The 16,020-nt window shown below is 30.5% G+C and overlaps 1 long non-coding RNA gene across 1 annotated transcript; it reads left to right on the top strand.

The window, feature by feature from the left end:
* Positions 1 to 13,660: 13,660 nt before the first annotated feature.
* LOC108912278 lies at positions 13,661 to 15,582 on the top strand. Its single transcript, XR_001964533.1, has 2 exons — positions 13,661 to 14,116; positions 15,264 to 15,582. It is a non-coding gene; the product is annotated as an uncharacterized LOC108912278 (long non-coding RNA).
* Positions 15,583 to 16,020: the final 438 nt, after the last annotated feature.

The raw sequence follows: 16,020 nt of genomic DNA on the forward strand, positions 1-16,020 counted from the left end.
TTTTGTCAATGGTGTTCAAGTGACAACAACGCAAGAACCCAACGAATTGGGGGATCAGGCGGAAACTACAGTTATGCTGGAAGTAAAGGAAGAAGCCGTGTCCACAACGACAGAAAGTGAGGAGCCGTCAAATATTTTGTCATGGATTTAAGATTGTAGATTGCTCAAACATGTAAAATATTCACGAATAAAATGTATTTGTTTTAATTTGAAATTAAAATTCAATAATCTTTTAAAAGTCTTTAAGTATGTTACTGTTTCATAAACTTTCAAAATGTAATTAAATAAGTCTATAAAATGATTCACTTAATTTTTTTATTTAATTTTCCCAACTGAGCTCCTTCCTACTTCTTACAGACATCAACTTTCTATGTTATCATTATCATTAACAAATAGTTCAATTTTTGTTTAACTTGTTTGTCGGCACGTTCAAGCAGTTTATCGGATTATATCGTTTCTTGTTTACAATTCTTTGATAGCTCGGTACCACTACGAGATGATAACACCAATAATAAAGTTTGATGTAGCCAATTCAAGAGATTTAGCATATCACAATGTCTGCGCTACGTATCATCTTTTTTGTTACGCTGCTATTGCCCTGTTTCTTTGCAAGATCCGTTGACACCGGAGCAAGGAGGTTTGTAGACGTCCCAAGTAACTGTGCCGAAGGTACCAACCTGGTACATTCAGGTGATTGCGTACAGCCTTTTCATCTTGGCGGCCATACTAATAGTACAAAGTAAGTATATAGATTTAAAATTCAGTTTTGTGTGTTAGTTTCTAACTTATCTGCTTTTATCGCCTTCCTTGATCCCGAGCGATTGACCCGAGGAAGATTTCAAACTTAGGTGACCTCTGATCTTTATGTGTCATTTCTGCAACTGACTATGTTAATTGCGTCTTTTCTTTAATTGGACGTGGTTCGTAATCGTATATGCCAAAAAAAAATTAATGACCGTAATTAAGTAGGTATTACTTTGCTAACTATATTTCCTATAACAATTAATAAAACCTATAGTGAAATAGACAAAATTAACTTAAAATATCTTTTACCAGTCTTATTACTAAAATTACTTAAATATTTAGTTTATATTTTATTAAGTATGTACGAGTACGATAATGTTACCCCATCTTTTATCTATTTTTTCTCTCTCTATATCTTTCTTGTGTACAAATATCTACATTATTCCTAATTCCTAGTTACAGTTTTTTATGTATTTTCTTGACGCTCAACATGAAACTCAGCACTGGGGCTGAGACTTTCTTAAAATTCTATTTAATATTTGAAAATACTTTATTTCGTAAAAACAGTAACATTCAAAAGTTTAACAAATGAAATCCTACTTCATATAAGTATTATTATATTTGTCAACAATAACTTCGTAAACATAGTATTTATAAGATAAGGTTTTTTGGACGTTCTTTTAAGACATAATTTTTAAATACATTTCAATGAAATGTGAATACATGTATATTTATTTTTTACCTAAAATATAGAGACCGCTAAGAATACCCTGAACAGTCTTTGGTGTTCTTAACACATTTTTTTATAGATATTTCGAAAAAACGGAGTTTTATTGTAAAAAAGGAAATATGTATGAAATTATTGTTTAAAAAATTTTTCTCATTGCTTATCGCGGTCCATGGCCAAATTACGACTTCGAAATTAATTAGATGAAAATTGTTGTTGGTTGAAGTCATTGTTTCTAATACCTAAATGTGGGGAAGATTTATTTGAAGGTTTTTCCGAAGAAATTATTTCACTTGAAATGTCAAAATATAAAATAGGGTTTGATAAATATTCCTAAAAAGGATTACAATTATTTGGTTTCTTAAGTACTCTAATAAAAATTAAGACCTTTAATAATTATCACTATTGTTCTCCTGATAGCACATCTTTATATAAAATGCTCAGGCCCTGCTCTCACACTGTACCTACATTGTGTGAAATTTTTTGAGAATAATTTCGTTCAATAGTTTCGCTACAATGATATCCAAAATTATAGTGTTGCTCTTCATGGTTTTATTTATGTTGTGGGCGGTAGAAGCAGGTGTAATTGGGCCGTTGAGTAACATTGATGCTCCTGACACATGTCCAAAGGGTCAACAACTCGACGATCAAAACCAGTGTGTAGATATAGAATAAGCAAGGTGAGAATTTTTTCTTAAATCCCATATGCAATTTAGCATGGTCTCTCTGCATATTTCAATGGATTCGGCCAGGTGTCATTTACGTAGAAAGATTACATTTTAGTTGAAAAAATCATTTATGACCAAAATTAAAATATTAACACCTCTCAGTGTTTGTAAGTATAACATTTTTAAGTATATCATGTTCTTCAGGTAAAGTAGGTATAGTTAAACAACTTCAATTTATTTTATATGTATGTATTAACACAAACTGTTTTCTATCCTGTATTTAATCTTCTTATAATGTTATATGCTCCCGCCAACGGTCTTGTCGCCAGTTCAGTATGTCTGAATGCAGATTTATGTCGTTAATAAATTCGTAATTTAGCATTTGACAGCAAGATTTATTTCTGAAATTAAAAAAGTTTATTTGTAGGTTATCGGCCCTACTGACCTGTAACTTTAAGTGTCAAGTTATGGATATTACAGTTATAAATTTCCTTAACTAAGATATTATGTAGGGCGAGAAGATCAATAGTCATGAAATGTTGAACGATATCAATTTTCAGCAGATGCCTAGAATTTTTCATAAAACTTACTAAATAGGTAATATCTTGCAAGCGTTCGCTTTCCCTCTAAAACTTTTATGTATCATCTTATATTTGACATGCATGCAACGTTATAAGACTAATGGCTGTTTCAAAAATAGGAGATCAAAAGCTTTTTATAGCAATCGATTTTTTTTATCATTTAGCATAAATGCCGGCACCATTTCAGTCAGTGTTTGAATTCACTTCATTGACAAGTTATTTAACTGCCAACACCTAATATATATTGTTAAAAAAATATATAATTCTGTAACTTCCGAAAACTGAAGTTGTGTTTCCCTTACTAATGACTAATAGCACGTAATAGTACGATTATCAATACCGGTACTATCTAAATTAACGATATCGACAAAAGATAAGGGCAACAATATCAGTGAGATCCAGTTGAGCGCATCTATACAAATCTATGTCTAGATATATTAAGATGACTGTGAAAATGTGTGCTATTGTGTTATTGCTAATTTTAAACTCCTATCTGGTGGCAAGCTCTTGGATAACGTATGATCAATATTTTAAAATTTTGAAGAATAATAATAGCTCTAGCACGAAAACAGCAAATATTTTCAAAGTGAAGGATAATTGTGGGCAAGGCAGTGTGAACATAGGTAACGGGATATGCTGGACAGTAAATAAATAAATAAATTGGTAAGATATAAAAAGTTATGTGCCTCTGTAATAGAGTTTAGGATGAAATAAATATTTAAAACAACTTGGTATTCAAAAACACATAAGATTGAAAAATATAATATAAATTAAAGCCACAATTATAACTTAGAATTGGTACCTAGTGGGTTTGTTATATCATTCACAATAATTTAAAGCTTCACCGAAGATAGAAGCATAAAAAATATAAACAATAAATTATTTAACGAAATACCTAAAAGTAGGTATAGGAAAAATTGCATTAACTGAAACATTATTTGCAACCTTTGATAACTTTTCTTTGTAAGGAAATGACAATTGTGTGACGTATATTATTTTTTGAATATAATAAAAAAGACGTCAGTCAGAAAACTATCATTATAACTTTGATTTTGGTACCATAACCTTACACTGGCTATACACGCATACATTTATTTCTAAATGTTTTTGCTAGAGAAGCACTGTGATTAATTTTAAACGGGATATTTGAGATAATATCACTATGTTTTGTCAAATTTAAGTTGTGTATAAAGAATTATTTGTTTTTATTCCGTTAGTGACTTATGGATAGTGTTCATATGACTTTTAGTGGTTGCTTTCACTCTGACGTTTATTATGTATGTTATAAAGTATTTTTTATTGTTAGGCCAATGTGTATTTCAATTAGTCTAGTGCTTTAGTTGTATTTTCTTAAATTGTTGTTTTTATGATTGTGTGTTTCTTTGACTTGCTACCATAATATGTTATATATTAATGTAGACCAATAAAATATTCTATCATATTCTAATACTCAAGAAAGAAACAAAATACATTTATAAAATTTTCCGTCAGATTTTTAATTTTTGTTTCTCATTAAATTTTTTGGTAAGTAAGTAATTGATTTAAAAATATATGGAATATTTGATTACATCAGGTATGACATACATACCTTTGTTATCTAGGCGCCAAGATATTTTCAAATAATAAGTTTTGTCATAAATAGGCGTGGACGAAAACTAAACATCCTATAGATAATTTTTTATAAGTACAGGAAATTGTTAATCACGAGGATAATATCTCGATTTCGGGGAAAGACAGACATCAAGTACCACTAGAAATAGTTTTGAAAAAAGTTTATGGAAGTTAAATTACAAATGATAATACGTACTGTAAAGTGTAGGTATTACTAATTTTTTGCAGAACAAAATAAAATTCTACTGTTGGTTTTCTCCATATTATCCTTGCTAATATAATTCAATCAATCATCGTTTCATTAAAATAATTGTTTTGAAAAAAAAAGAGACAGTGAAACAGCTATGAAATAAATACACAAATCCGCACTTATCAAATTACAAATATTGTGTAGGTAATATAAGGCGATACATGCGATACAAACTTCTGACGCTTCAGAAAAATTAATTTTCCATTTTCCAACTTTCCCATTTATGCCTTTTTTTTGTCTTCTAACAAATGTATTTCCCAATTAAATCTATACATGTCTCTTAAGAACATATGTATGTACCTATAAGAAAGTGGTGCACATAGATTTTTAACTGACACACAAATTTACCCGTCAGTTGGAAAAAACGATCTTTAACATTTTTTCTACCTACAAAAACCATTTTACGTATCTACATCACCACTAAACAATAATTTTGCAAATTTGATGGATACAAGTATAATTGACATCACTTCATAATATAATTTAAATCGCTTGGTCTAAGTGAACCGAGCTAATCAATTTTTGACGAAATCTCCACAAATCCTCTTAATGCCAATATCATCAAACTCTTCTACCCGCAAATTAAGTTAGTTCTGTATAGATACCTAATATTTCTCTTTTAATATCACAGAATAAGCCTCCGCTGTGTAAAAGTACACATAAATCACTTCTTATCTTACAGACTGCGAATGTTTTCCATTAAATTCGATAAGTACGTATATATCACATAGTATCCTTCTATAAGCGAAATGTTGAGGTTTGGTGTAGTTATTTTATTATTACTGTTGACTGTTTATATTAGTGAAACACGCAGCGACACTTACAAAAACTTCTTCGATCAACTAAACAACGTAGATACCGTGACGGATACTAAAGAAGGCAACCTGTTTAGAGTTCCTTGTCAACAGGGATATATCAAAATTAAAGGAAGATGTCGGAAAACCCTTTGAGAACAATGGTAAGACAAAACTGCGACAAAATATATTTTAATCGAGGACAATTATTCTTATCAGTGTTGGGTTAACGTTCTTTGTATATATTCTAACTCTAGTTCCAAAGATTTGAGTCCCATTTTAAGCATGTGCAATGCATTCATGATTTACATAACGCAGTTGTTGCGACATAAGTATAAGATTACTAACATAATTCTTTTTTTTTTCCAGTAATACTGCTATTCTTCCAATATCGCGTCAAAGTAACCGACGCCTCCTCCACGCCCAATCAGGACAACATTATTAGGAGAAAATATTGAATTAATAATCGTTTCGAATATTAGATTTTAGTAGTCATAACAGGTTAACAATCTAACATGCAGACAATTTTTTATCCGGCTTTGGTAGTGATGGGTATTTTTCTCAATATGTATTATGATTGTACGGTAGTTTCTACTACCACTTAATATTTATTGTTTTTTATGTTGCTTGTTTGCTAATAAATGTAGGAATGACGTAAGTGTTCAAATTACTTGCTTCCCCAGAAACTTTTGCCTTGCTATACCTACCTATTGTCTCGACTGTTTTTGGCTAATATTTCATTAAATTCTATAATCTACTTGCATTAGTAGTATTTTTTAAATATAAAACAGTAAAAACAATGTGTAAGTAATGAGGCAATGAGGAATACCTTCTTCATATTTTATTTAATATAGGGCATTAAATTCCGATATAAAATCCGCTTTCAAGATTTTACTCTATAAAAAATCTGTAACTTATAATAACGTAAAAATTAGTAGGCAACAATTAAAATCACTTCCGATTCACGCATTCTATTGATAAAATAAAACAATGCCTGATTCAGAACAAAAATATTTTGTGAGGAAATTGACAACGTTTCAATACCTCATATCTGATAATATATTGCAAAATTATAGAATTAATAAAAAGATGATCTCACAATCAATTGTGAATCCCGTGCGGTAAAGCAATAAAACAAATTTTATTTGGTTTGTGTTACTTATCTATAAATTAAGCTTTGATATAAAGGTAAATGAAACCTTATTTGTTACAGTTATTCTAAGTCCAACAAATCAGTAGAACTATGTATTTCTTAAAATCTTTATTTTTTTGTCTATTATTAATGGTTTCTTTTGGATTTATCCAATGTTTGAGCAAGCAAAATGCTACTGTTGGATCACGCAATATTGTGTCTGCACCATGTCAAAAGGGATATGTAAAAATCAATAACAAATGCATTCCAGAATTTTAAAGTAGGTAAGTACGTAACACCTACATTCGTTATTAAGTACTTTCTAGGTAGAATTTGTAGAATTTTATTTTATTTGTTAAGAATATTGATAAATGTTTCTAGAACAGTTGTAACAGTTGTTTGTTTGTAACAAACTCATACTCAAATATTTAAAAATCTTTTGGTTCATGCTATGATTCATTCTTAGATAAGATACTTTTAGACAACGAACGTATAGGTAGATCTTACATTACCCAGCAGTAATGATTTCATAATTATAAAACAAACATACCATGGTTTTTATCACCTATTGCAAACACATTTTTCATTTGTTGAAACACGATACTTACAGATATCTACCTATTTCACGTGTTGACTTTAGTTATTAAATTCTGTCCACATATGTATCAAGATGTTTTCCGTCAGATTTCTTTTTAAATGCCTAATATTTTTCATGTTATATGCCTTGGTTAATTCCTTAGCGTTAGGCAACAGAGTTAACAGGACTGTATTCACGTATGAAAGTATAATTACAGTACCGTGTCGTGCGGGATTTAAGAAAATTAATAACAAATGCTTGGAAATTTGGTAAATGTTGAAACCGTAAGTACCAATAGTATACTTTTTGAATGTATATAGCATATGTAAGTGGATATATTGTTATCTATCACCGTTTGGAATATATTTGATCTAATATAATCCATAACCCAATATTTATTTAATTACATTAGGTATTGTTCAAACAATTTACGTTAATCGAAAAACTCTGCGTCGTACTTTGCGAATGCTATGAATTTTAATTTACCACCTTGGTAAACACTATTATCGCTTCAGACCCAACTACTGATTTTATGGTCATAATGAAAAAAGTGCGACATCATGCGTCACAAAATTATTTTCTTGTTGCTCTTACTGTCCCTCCTTGGGCTTTTCCGAGCAGAGTCTTACGAGAGTGATTTCGAAATTTGGTTTAAGAACACGTTCGGGAAACACTGGATTCGCGAAAAGGGAAAACCAAAGTGCTTGTTTTGCCCCATCAAGTGCAAACCTGGTTATATAACTGTTAATGGAAGATGTATGGAGCTTTTCTGAAAATATTACGTAAGTGTGAATGATAATAAATAATTTTTTATTTGGAATATTTTAAAACTCAAAAAGCTATGCCATATTACATTCTTCTTGTGGTACACCTACGTGCTGAGTTCATTGGGTATGCAACCACTCTTACAACAAGTTACCAAATCCATTCTGAAATACACGTAAAGAAAAAATAAATATGCTTGATGGCACAATGTAGTAAAATAATAGCCACCGGCAAACATTATGTTTTTCCCGTCTCTCTCAGTCATATGCGTTTCTAGAAATCTATAAAGAATTGATTTCTCAGTTCATATTAAATACCTATATTATTTGTAAAATTTGAAGTAGGTAGTGTAGGTACTACGTCGTGTTTTCTTATGAATGTTAATCAGTACCGTAGGCAATCTATATCATGTGCTTCCACACGGTATTTTACAAATACATATATTATATTTAAAGGGATGTAGATTTAAACAGAGTATACGCACGTAAAACCAATATCAAATTTAAATATGTTGTCTAAAGTGCAAAACGTTACACTTCCCCAAGAGTCCAATTAAATTCTCTCACTGTGACAACCTACGGAAATTATTTTGATACGGCATAGCTTGCATTGTCCTATTGCATAATTATTTGTTCTGATGTAAATTCCCATCACGTACCATGAAAAAAAAATATATATTTTTATAGTTTCTTGCACACTGCAGTGAACGGATACAGTTCTTAAATCGAGGTCGTAACCTCCAGCACACCCGAGACGCCTCTGTAGCCAAAGTAGTGAAAGCGGCAAGCAAAGATGTGGCTATTTTACGTGTTTATAATTTCGTTGGTAACGTGTTGTGAGACTGAAGCAGTTACCTACGAGCAGTTTTTTCGAAGTTTACTGGGGCAAAACTGCACGCTAACCGGTAGTTTGCTAAATGTGAAGTGCAAAGACGGATACATATCTTTGTATAACAAATGTTTGAAGTTAGGTTAGTACAAATTCTGCTTCTACCTATCTATATACTTATATGCGGCTGCACACAATCAATTAATGAATTTATTAAAAATATTGCAAGTTTATTACACAGTCTAACTTTTTACTGTAGTTACATTTAATAGTTTTGAATAGCTAATAATTTCTAGCTATTTTAAGACATGAATGAGATTGAGAATGATAAGAAAACAAAAGTAAATATTAGCCATCAACATTTGGTGGCAAAATGGCGTTGGTGAGTTTAATCAAAATATTGCCAGAATTCGCCAAAAAATTAAAGCCTGTTTTTGTTCTAGACGTTCAAGAATTTGTTGTCATCAATAGATTGGCGACAATTTTGCGTATTACTGCGTATTGCGTATAACAATTAATTCATGGCCAAAAAATTAATCACTGATATTTTTAAGATTAGAGTAGCTTTACATGTTCAATGAAACGAATAAAAGCACTGCGCAAATAAAAAGTGTAGGGACCTAATGTTGATAGGTATTTTATTGTTTAGTAAAGGTTGATTTTTCTTAAAATCATTTCAATTAAAATTGCAGATTTACATACTATGACGTTATACAGATATTGTATAATAGAACAAGTTGGCGTCATTAAAAAATAATTAACTGTTTTTCCCAACATCAGTTCTATAGGTAGGAATTCTAAGAAAAATTAGGTTATATGATTTCACAACAAAAAAGAAATATGGCACTTTAAACATTAACCATAGTGCTACCTGCGAAGATGAAATGCAAAAAACTTAAGTATTAACTTAACTTTTATCTACAACGTTTTTTTAGCATATTTGTTTCGAAGGCTTGACCATTTTTAAGTAAATATACGCCCAGTATATGGTATCAATTTCTGGGGCAATTCCATACTAGCGTTTAATGTTTTTATTTCTCAAAAGACAATTTTGCGTTATACCTATTGCTGGTATACAAATCAGACTTGTAAACAAATTTATTTCCATAGAAATAGGATTTTAACATTACCCTGTATATTTTAGGAATAAGTGCATTCTTAAAATTAAAGTAAGTGTGTTTTAAATAATTAGGTATTCTTATAATGTAAATTGAATACAAAGTAATAGTTTTTAGCCTTCCATTAATTAAAAAATATATATTTTATTGCCTCTAAAAGTGTCTGAAACATACTTGTACATACACAATGTTTCCTGGATATTTAATCTTTTGCGGTAAATATAACAGCAGGCCAGACTTCCTTTTTCCACGACTTTTAAGATTTTAAACCTGTCAGCATATTTTGAGACGGAACTGCAAATAGTATGCCACAATTCTACGTAACAATATGAAGGTTTTGTTAATTTTGTCCGTGTGTTTTGTGTGCGTCGTATTAGTCGCTGGATATAGTAACTATAGATTCCAAAATTCGCTTGCTGTACCGTGCAAGTATGGCTATCAATTTTCTACAGGCAGATGCGTACCTAGAAAAACCGGTAGTTTAACAATTACTCCTTGCAAAGGCGGCCACATTTTTATTAGAGGAAAGTGCAGGCCAAGAATTAAAAAAAATATTGATGTTCCCATGCACATACCAGTACCACTGTATAAGTAAATTTGGGGAAAATTGAACCAATGTTGGTAAGTAAGTGTAGCGAAAATTAATTTGGTATGTGGTGTGATGTAGTACAAAATAATCAGTTTTGTAAACAAATTTTCATATAATTGAGATTCTTAAAATAAAAGTAGCTTATGTTTCTAATAATTACTATTACAATGAAATTTAAGACAAAATAATGAGTCGTACGAGATTAAAAATAATTGGCATATCTAAATTCATTCCTAAAATATTTCATAATTTACAAAAAATTATAATGTCGAGTTGTTTATTACAATGTATAGTGATATGATGATCAATCAAAATTCATAATTGTACATGTACCCATTTTAGTTATTCAAGAAACTTTTTTTCAATTTTATTTATGTATGTAATGAAATGCTTACATCTGTTTTTCTCGAAAATGGAGCATTTCATCGAAAGAAACAAAGGCTACCTTTTTTGTAGAGGAAATGAGGGTCTATCATATGTTCGCATCTGAATTACAAAATTTCGACAAACAAAAAAATTGGGGCAAATTATAGCCGACCTCCCCCAATTGAGACGCCCCTGACTAAAATTTTTGAAAAATTTTATGATGATCTATTTCAACCCATTTCGGAAATATTTAAAAAAAAATAATTTTTTGAGGCCCCATTTAGGGGGGCGTAGCTCTCTTAGGAAGCATTTCTCGACTCATGTTTATATGAAAAAATATTCTTATTTTTGGCAATAGAATCAAGTGGTAAATTATTGAACACTAATTATGAGACACCCTGTATATCACTGTTCCTGAAAATGTCTGAAACATATTCGTACATATAAAATGTTTCTTTAATATTTAATCTTTTGCGGTCAAGATAACAGCCCGCCATACTTCCTTTTTCCACGACTTTTTAGATTTTAAACGCGTCAGCATATTTTGAGACGGAACTGCAAATAGTATGTCACAATTCTACGTAACAATATGAGGGTTTTGTTAATTTTGTCCGTATGTTTTCTATGCGTAACATTAATCACTGGATATAACGGTAACCATAGATTTCAAAAATCACTAGCTGTACCGTGCAAGTACGGTTATCTATCTTTTAGAGGAAGATGTATACCCAGAAAAACCGGCAGTTTAACGAAGCATATTCGTTGCAACGAGCCAGGCCACATTTATATTAGGGGAAAGTGCAGGCCAAAAATTAAAAGGAATAATCCCATGTACATTCCAATGTACAAGTAAACTTGTTTGGAGAAAATTGAACCAAGGTTGGTAAGTGTGACGAAAATGTATTCCGTGCTCCACTAAATCTTTAGCAAAAGTTATTTAAAAATTGATTTAGGATTAAAAGGAAAACCGAAAAAAATATTATTAGTATGGTGATATTCATACTATATTGTTGATAAATAGTGTCTTTGTACAACATTGGAATAGATATTTTGTTTAAGGGGGGCGCTTTATGCATAATTTTCAGTGAATTTATAGCAGTTTTTTGAGGTTTATAAAAAACATTTTCAAGTTGATTATATTTCAAGGAAAGTGAAGACACACACATTTACGTGATTATTTTTTTCAACATTCCGACGTTGTCGTTTCCGTTGCTGATATCGTAAACCACATTTAAGTCAGTTGTCGAATCGAAAAGATTTAGATTTTGCTTGCAATATGTGGTCTCTACTGGTGGGCGCATTTTTGCTGTTTGTTTTCCAATTACCCGATAGCGAGGCATATTTTCGAACGTATCAGCAATATTTTCAAAGCATCGCGGACGAATCTACCACCAAAGATGGTAGTGTAATTCGAGTTGCGTGTAATGGGGGAGTTGTCATCAATGGACGATGTCGGGAAATATTTTAATAAATTGTGAGTTGTGCTAAAATCAATTTTACTTTTACCATCCTTCATTTTTTGACTCTGCAATCTGTTCAATTCTATAACTAATTAATAAAATACCCAAATATAAAAACTGTATTGTATAAAAATTATACCATTATTATTAATAATTTTTTATTTTCAGTTCAGACTCCGAAGAGTTGATGCAGAATTCCATCTTCCGCTTCATATACCTATTATTACTTATTAAATGTATTGGTAATTACATTAAGTACTATAGATAAAACAAAATTCCTCGTAAAGTTAGCAGAAACATTCATTATATAGGTACTTAAATTAGACTTGTAGGTGACTATTTGTTTTACATTTGTACCGTTAAAATGGATTAAATGTCTCATTTAATTTTATAATTATATAACAATAAATGTTTTAACCAATTTTTGTCAATTTCATTATTTACAATTAGTAATCATTATTTTAATATATTATTATCTCAATAGGATGTGATATGGCACATTGCTAATGAATGCAAGCAGGAAAACATTACTTGGTTTTACTGGTTGCATAGAAATCGGAACTTATAGTTATAAAGACATATTTTGGACATACAGTTGAACAACGTATAATAAATACTAAATAAACAAAGAGATAAATAATATTACTCTTAATTAAGACAACATTTCGTTCTTAATTAATAAATTATCAGAATCATTATCAACATTTTTATGATTATGAAATTAACAGGAAATGATCTCATACACGTTGTGGCAACCACTTATCAGTGTATTTAGCTAAACCGTTTTAAAAAAAATATATTTTTAGTATCGCTTTCACATTTAAGTCCTATAATGTATCTTTTTCAATAGATTTATCTTGGAAATGTATACAATTTTATTAGTTTGTGACATGTTGACGAGTTGACGTTATGTATACTGGCGTTACAATTCTAATGCCCCAATTTGTAGTGGAACTGGAGAAAATATTGTACGGATCCTTCAATTTGTCGATAGATATTTTTTCATAATTTTCAGTGAAAATATTCTTTAGTCTACTTATAACAAATTAAGTAATAATGGTTGATTTCCAGATCAATAGATATATTTTGACAGCTAAAGCCAACTTAAAAACTTAACTAACAATAATAATTTTATTTTATATACATACAAATTGAAGCACAGTTAAGATGGAAAAAACTTTTTCATTAAATAGACAATACAAATACAATATAATCATGAAAAGTTCCAGGAAATAATTGACGCAATTTTTTCGGACTTGCACGATTATCTTAGCATGTAAAATTGTATTTTTAGCAAAAACATTCTATGAACGTAGTAAAGTATACTACAATATACGAAGGGAATGAAAAAAATGATTTGACTCCAGTCCACCATTTTCTCAAAACACAAAGCTTCTTAACTTGATGAAAAGGTACCTAATTTAATCATTTATTTTAAAGTGAAGAGCATTACTAGGTATAGTATATGAATGTAAACAGCGTATCTCCGATGACCACTGCTTAATACGCAACTGAAAATGAATGGAAGTAAAACGAAATTTCACTGCAATTGTTTACATAGTTTATATAAACAATCTTTGTATATCAGCCGATTCGCCTTCATGTGAGATTATTAAACGTTTGATCTTGCTGACCCCAAGATAAATCACATCCATCTCAATTGGTGTCCGACCGATTCATTTCTTTTGTTTCGTCGGTGCAGGGTGGTGGACGTCGTAGTAAACATGTTCAGGACGAGGTTATGTTTGGTAATTATGGTACTGCTGATGGGTTTTCTGTTGGCGATGCCTCTAGATGAGACCCCGCCACAGAGCGTCACTTCAACCACCGCGGTCAACAATAACAGTGTATGCCTATATGGATTCGAGTATGTCAATGGGAGTTGTAAGGAAATTTTTTGAAAAAGGTAAGAAGGTAGCTAGACTTTATTTTATAATAATTATATATTTAGCATTCGTCTGTAATAATTTATTAAGGAAAATAAATCAATTTCTACTATCCAAGTTAGGTTTTGAGTTAAAAATTCAAACTAAACGAAGTGCTACCACGTTTTCCTACAATTTTGAATATATTTTCCCCTAAAATTGATTAAAATATAGGTAACAAAATTGGTATTCCAAGTGGACTACGTTCTATAAATAACAAACCATTGATGCAATTAAGCATTAATTTTGTAAAAACTTACATACCTATGTCAATGTTTTCTTTAAGTAAAGGGTTTTTTTTGTTGCTTACCCACACGCTAGGCTTTCAACAGTGCGCAACCTTTTAAAGTTCATCAACGTTTATCAATTTTTTCGAGTTATCTTTGACCAGTAGATTTGTTGACATTTTAAGAAACTTTTATCGGCAATACAAAGCTATTTTTTCAAACGCTTTTTATATATACAGATTACAATAGGCTCGTCTATATTTTAGGAAATTTCCGCGGTCGATAACTTTGTAACCAGATTGGGGTCTAGCTATCATTATTATTATTTTAAAGTTTTTACGTCAATGTACATGTATGAATGATATTAAACATTGTTTAAATATCTTAACGGGATGTTTTTTTAACTAATTAAGAATAAAAATAAGAGCAGTTACGTTGCCGTTGGACGAGTTGAGTATTTTTTTCCAAATAATACATTTCTTACTAATTCATTAAACAAACAAAACACACATTTTACAAGCATATATATTCATAAATGACAGTTATTTCTCGTAATTGTTTAAAACATTGATATGAGAGATGATAACCTATAAAGTTGGTGAACTTTTTATTTGTAAAAACTGGCCATGTTGATTGTAATTCTGGCAATTGTTTTGCCGGATGCAGGGCTATCAGGATAAAACTACAGTTTATTTGATATCTACAACGATAATCACTAAAATTGTAGACTGAACATTGCTTAATCGATTGTGTGAAACCTAGTTCCAATATCACCCGTTAATATATTTTTTTAAATAAGACGTAGTTTAGCTGTACTGGATATTTCGTTAGATAATGATAATTGGATAAAAGCGTATCGTTATGTTATTGTTTATAGTAATTATATGTTTCAATTTTCCAGGAAGGAATAGAGGTCGCGATATAGAAGAAATAAACATATGCAAGATTTTGTGTATATACTACGTTCTGTATTATTTATTTATTTATTTCTGTTATATTACATTACTTTTTATCCAACTGGAGTTTGTCTTTGTATGTGTGGGCAATATCTGATTTACTTATACCTATGTCTATCTATAGCTTCTAATTCATTTTCATGTTAAAATGTATGTATATTTTTTGTAAATCTCACTTAACGTGCTGTACTTAGATTAAGTACGACATTTGATGTTTTATGTACCTATGTATCACAAATGATTAAAAAAAGGTGAAGTGTTCAATATAAGCATTTTTTTCGAAACCTCACATATTCCTTCCTACCGTTAATACGTACCTACAGGTAACTGAAACTGGACAAAACATTATTCGCTATAACACAATCATGTGAACCACTCCACATTTAAAAAAATGTTAATTAAAACGTAACAATTACATATGTTTATAATGTTTTCGAGGTATTCCACCTATTCTGCTTCAAATGTTCGATTCACATTCTTAAATTATTTTAGTTGTGTAAGAATTCATTGTTCTCAAGTGGCAAATTGGTGGAAGAATTCAAAACTATTAGACAAGCAGTTACTAATTCATCGGTTGACTAGTAGCAGTCGGTTGGGTTGTATTTTTCCATGCAACCGTCTACATGCCAGACAGAATATATTGGTAATAAATTTTAATTGATTTCACGTGTCTCAGCCTGTTAAATTATTATACCAAACAGC

This window comes from Anoplophora glabripennis, unplaced genomic scaffold (assembly GCF_000390285.2).
Source record: "Anoplophora glabripennis isolate ALB-LARVAE unplaced genomic scaffold, Agla_2.0 scaffold183, whole genome shotgun sequence".
In the NCBI taxonomy this organism is placed as follows: Eukaryota; Metazoa; Arthropoda; class Insecta; order Coleoptera; family Cerambycidae; genus Anoplophora; species Anoplophora glabripennis.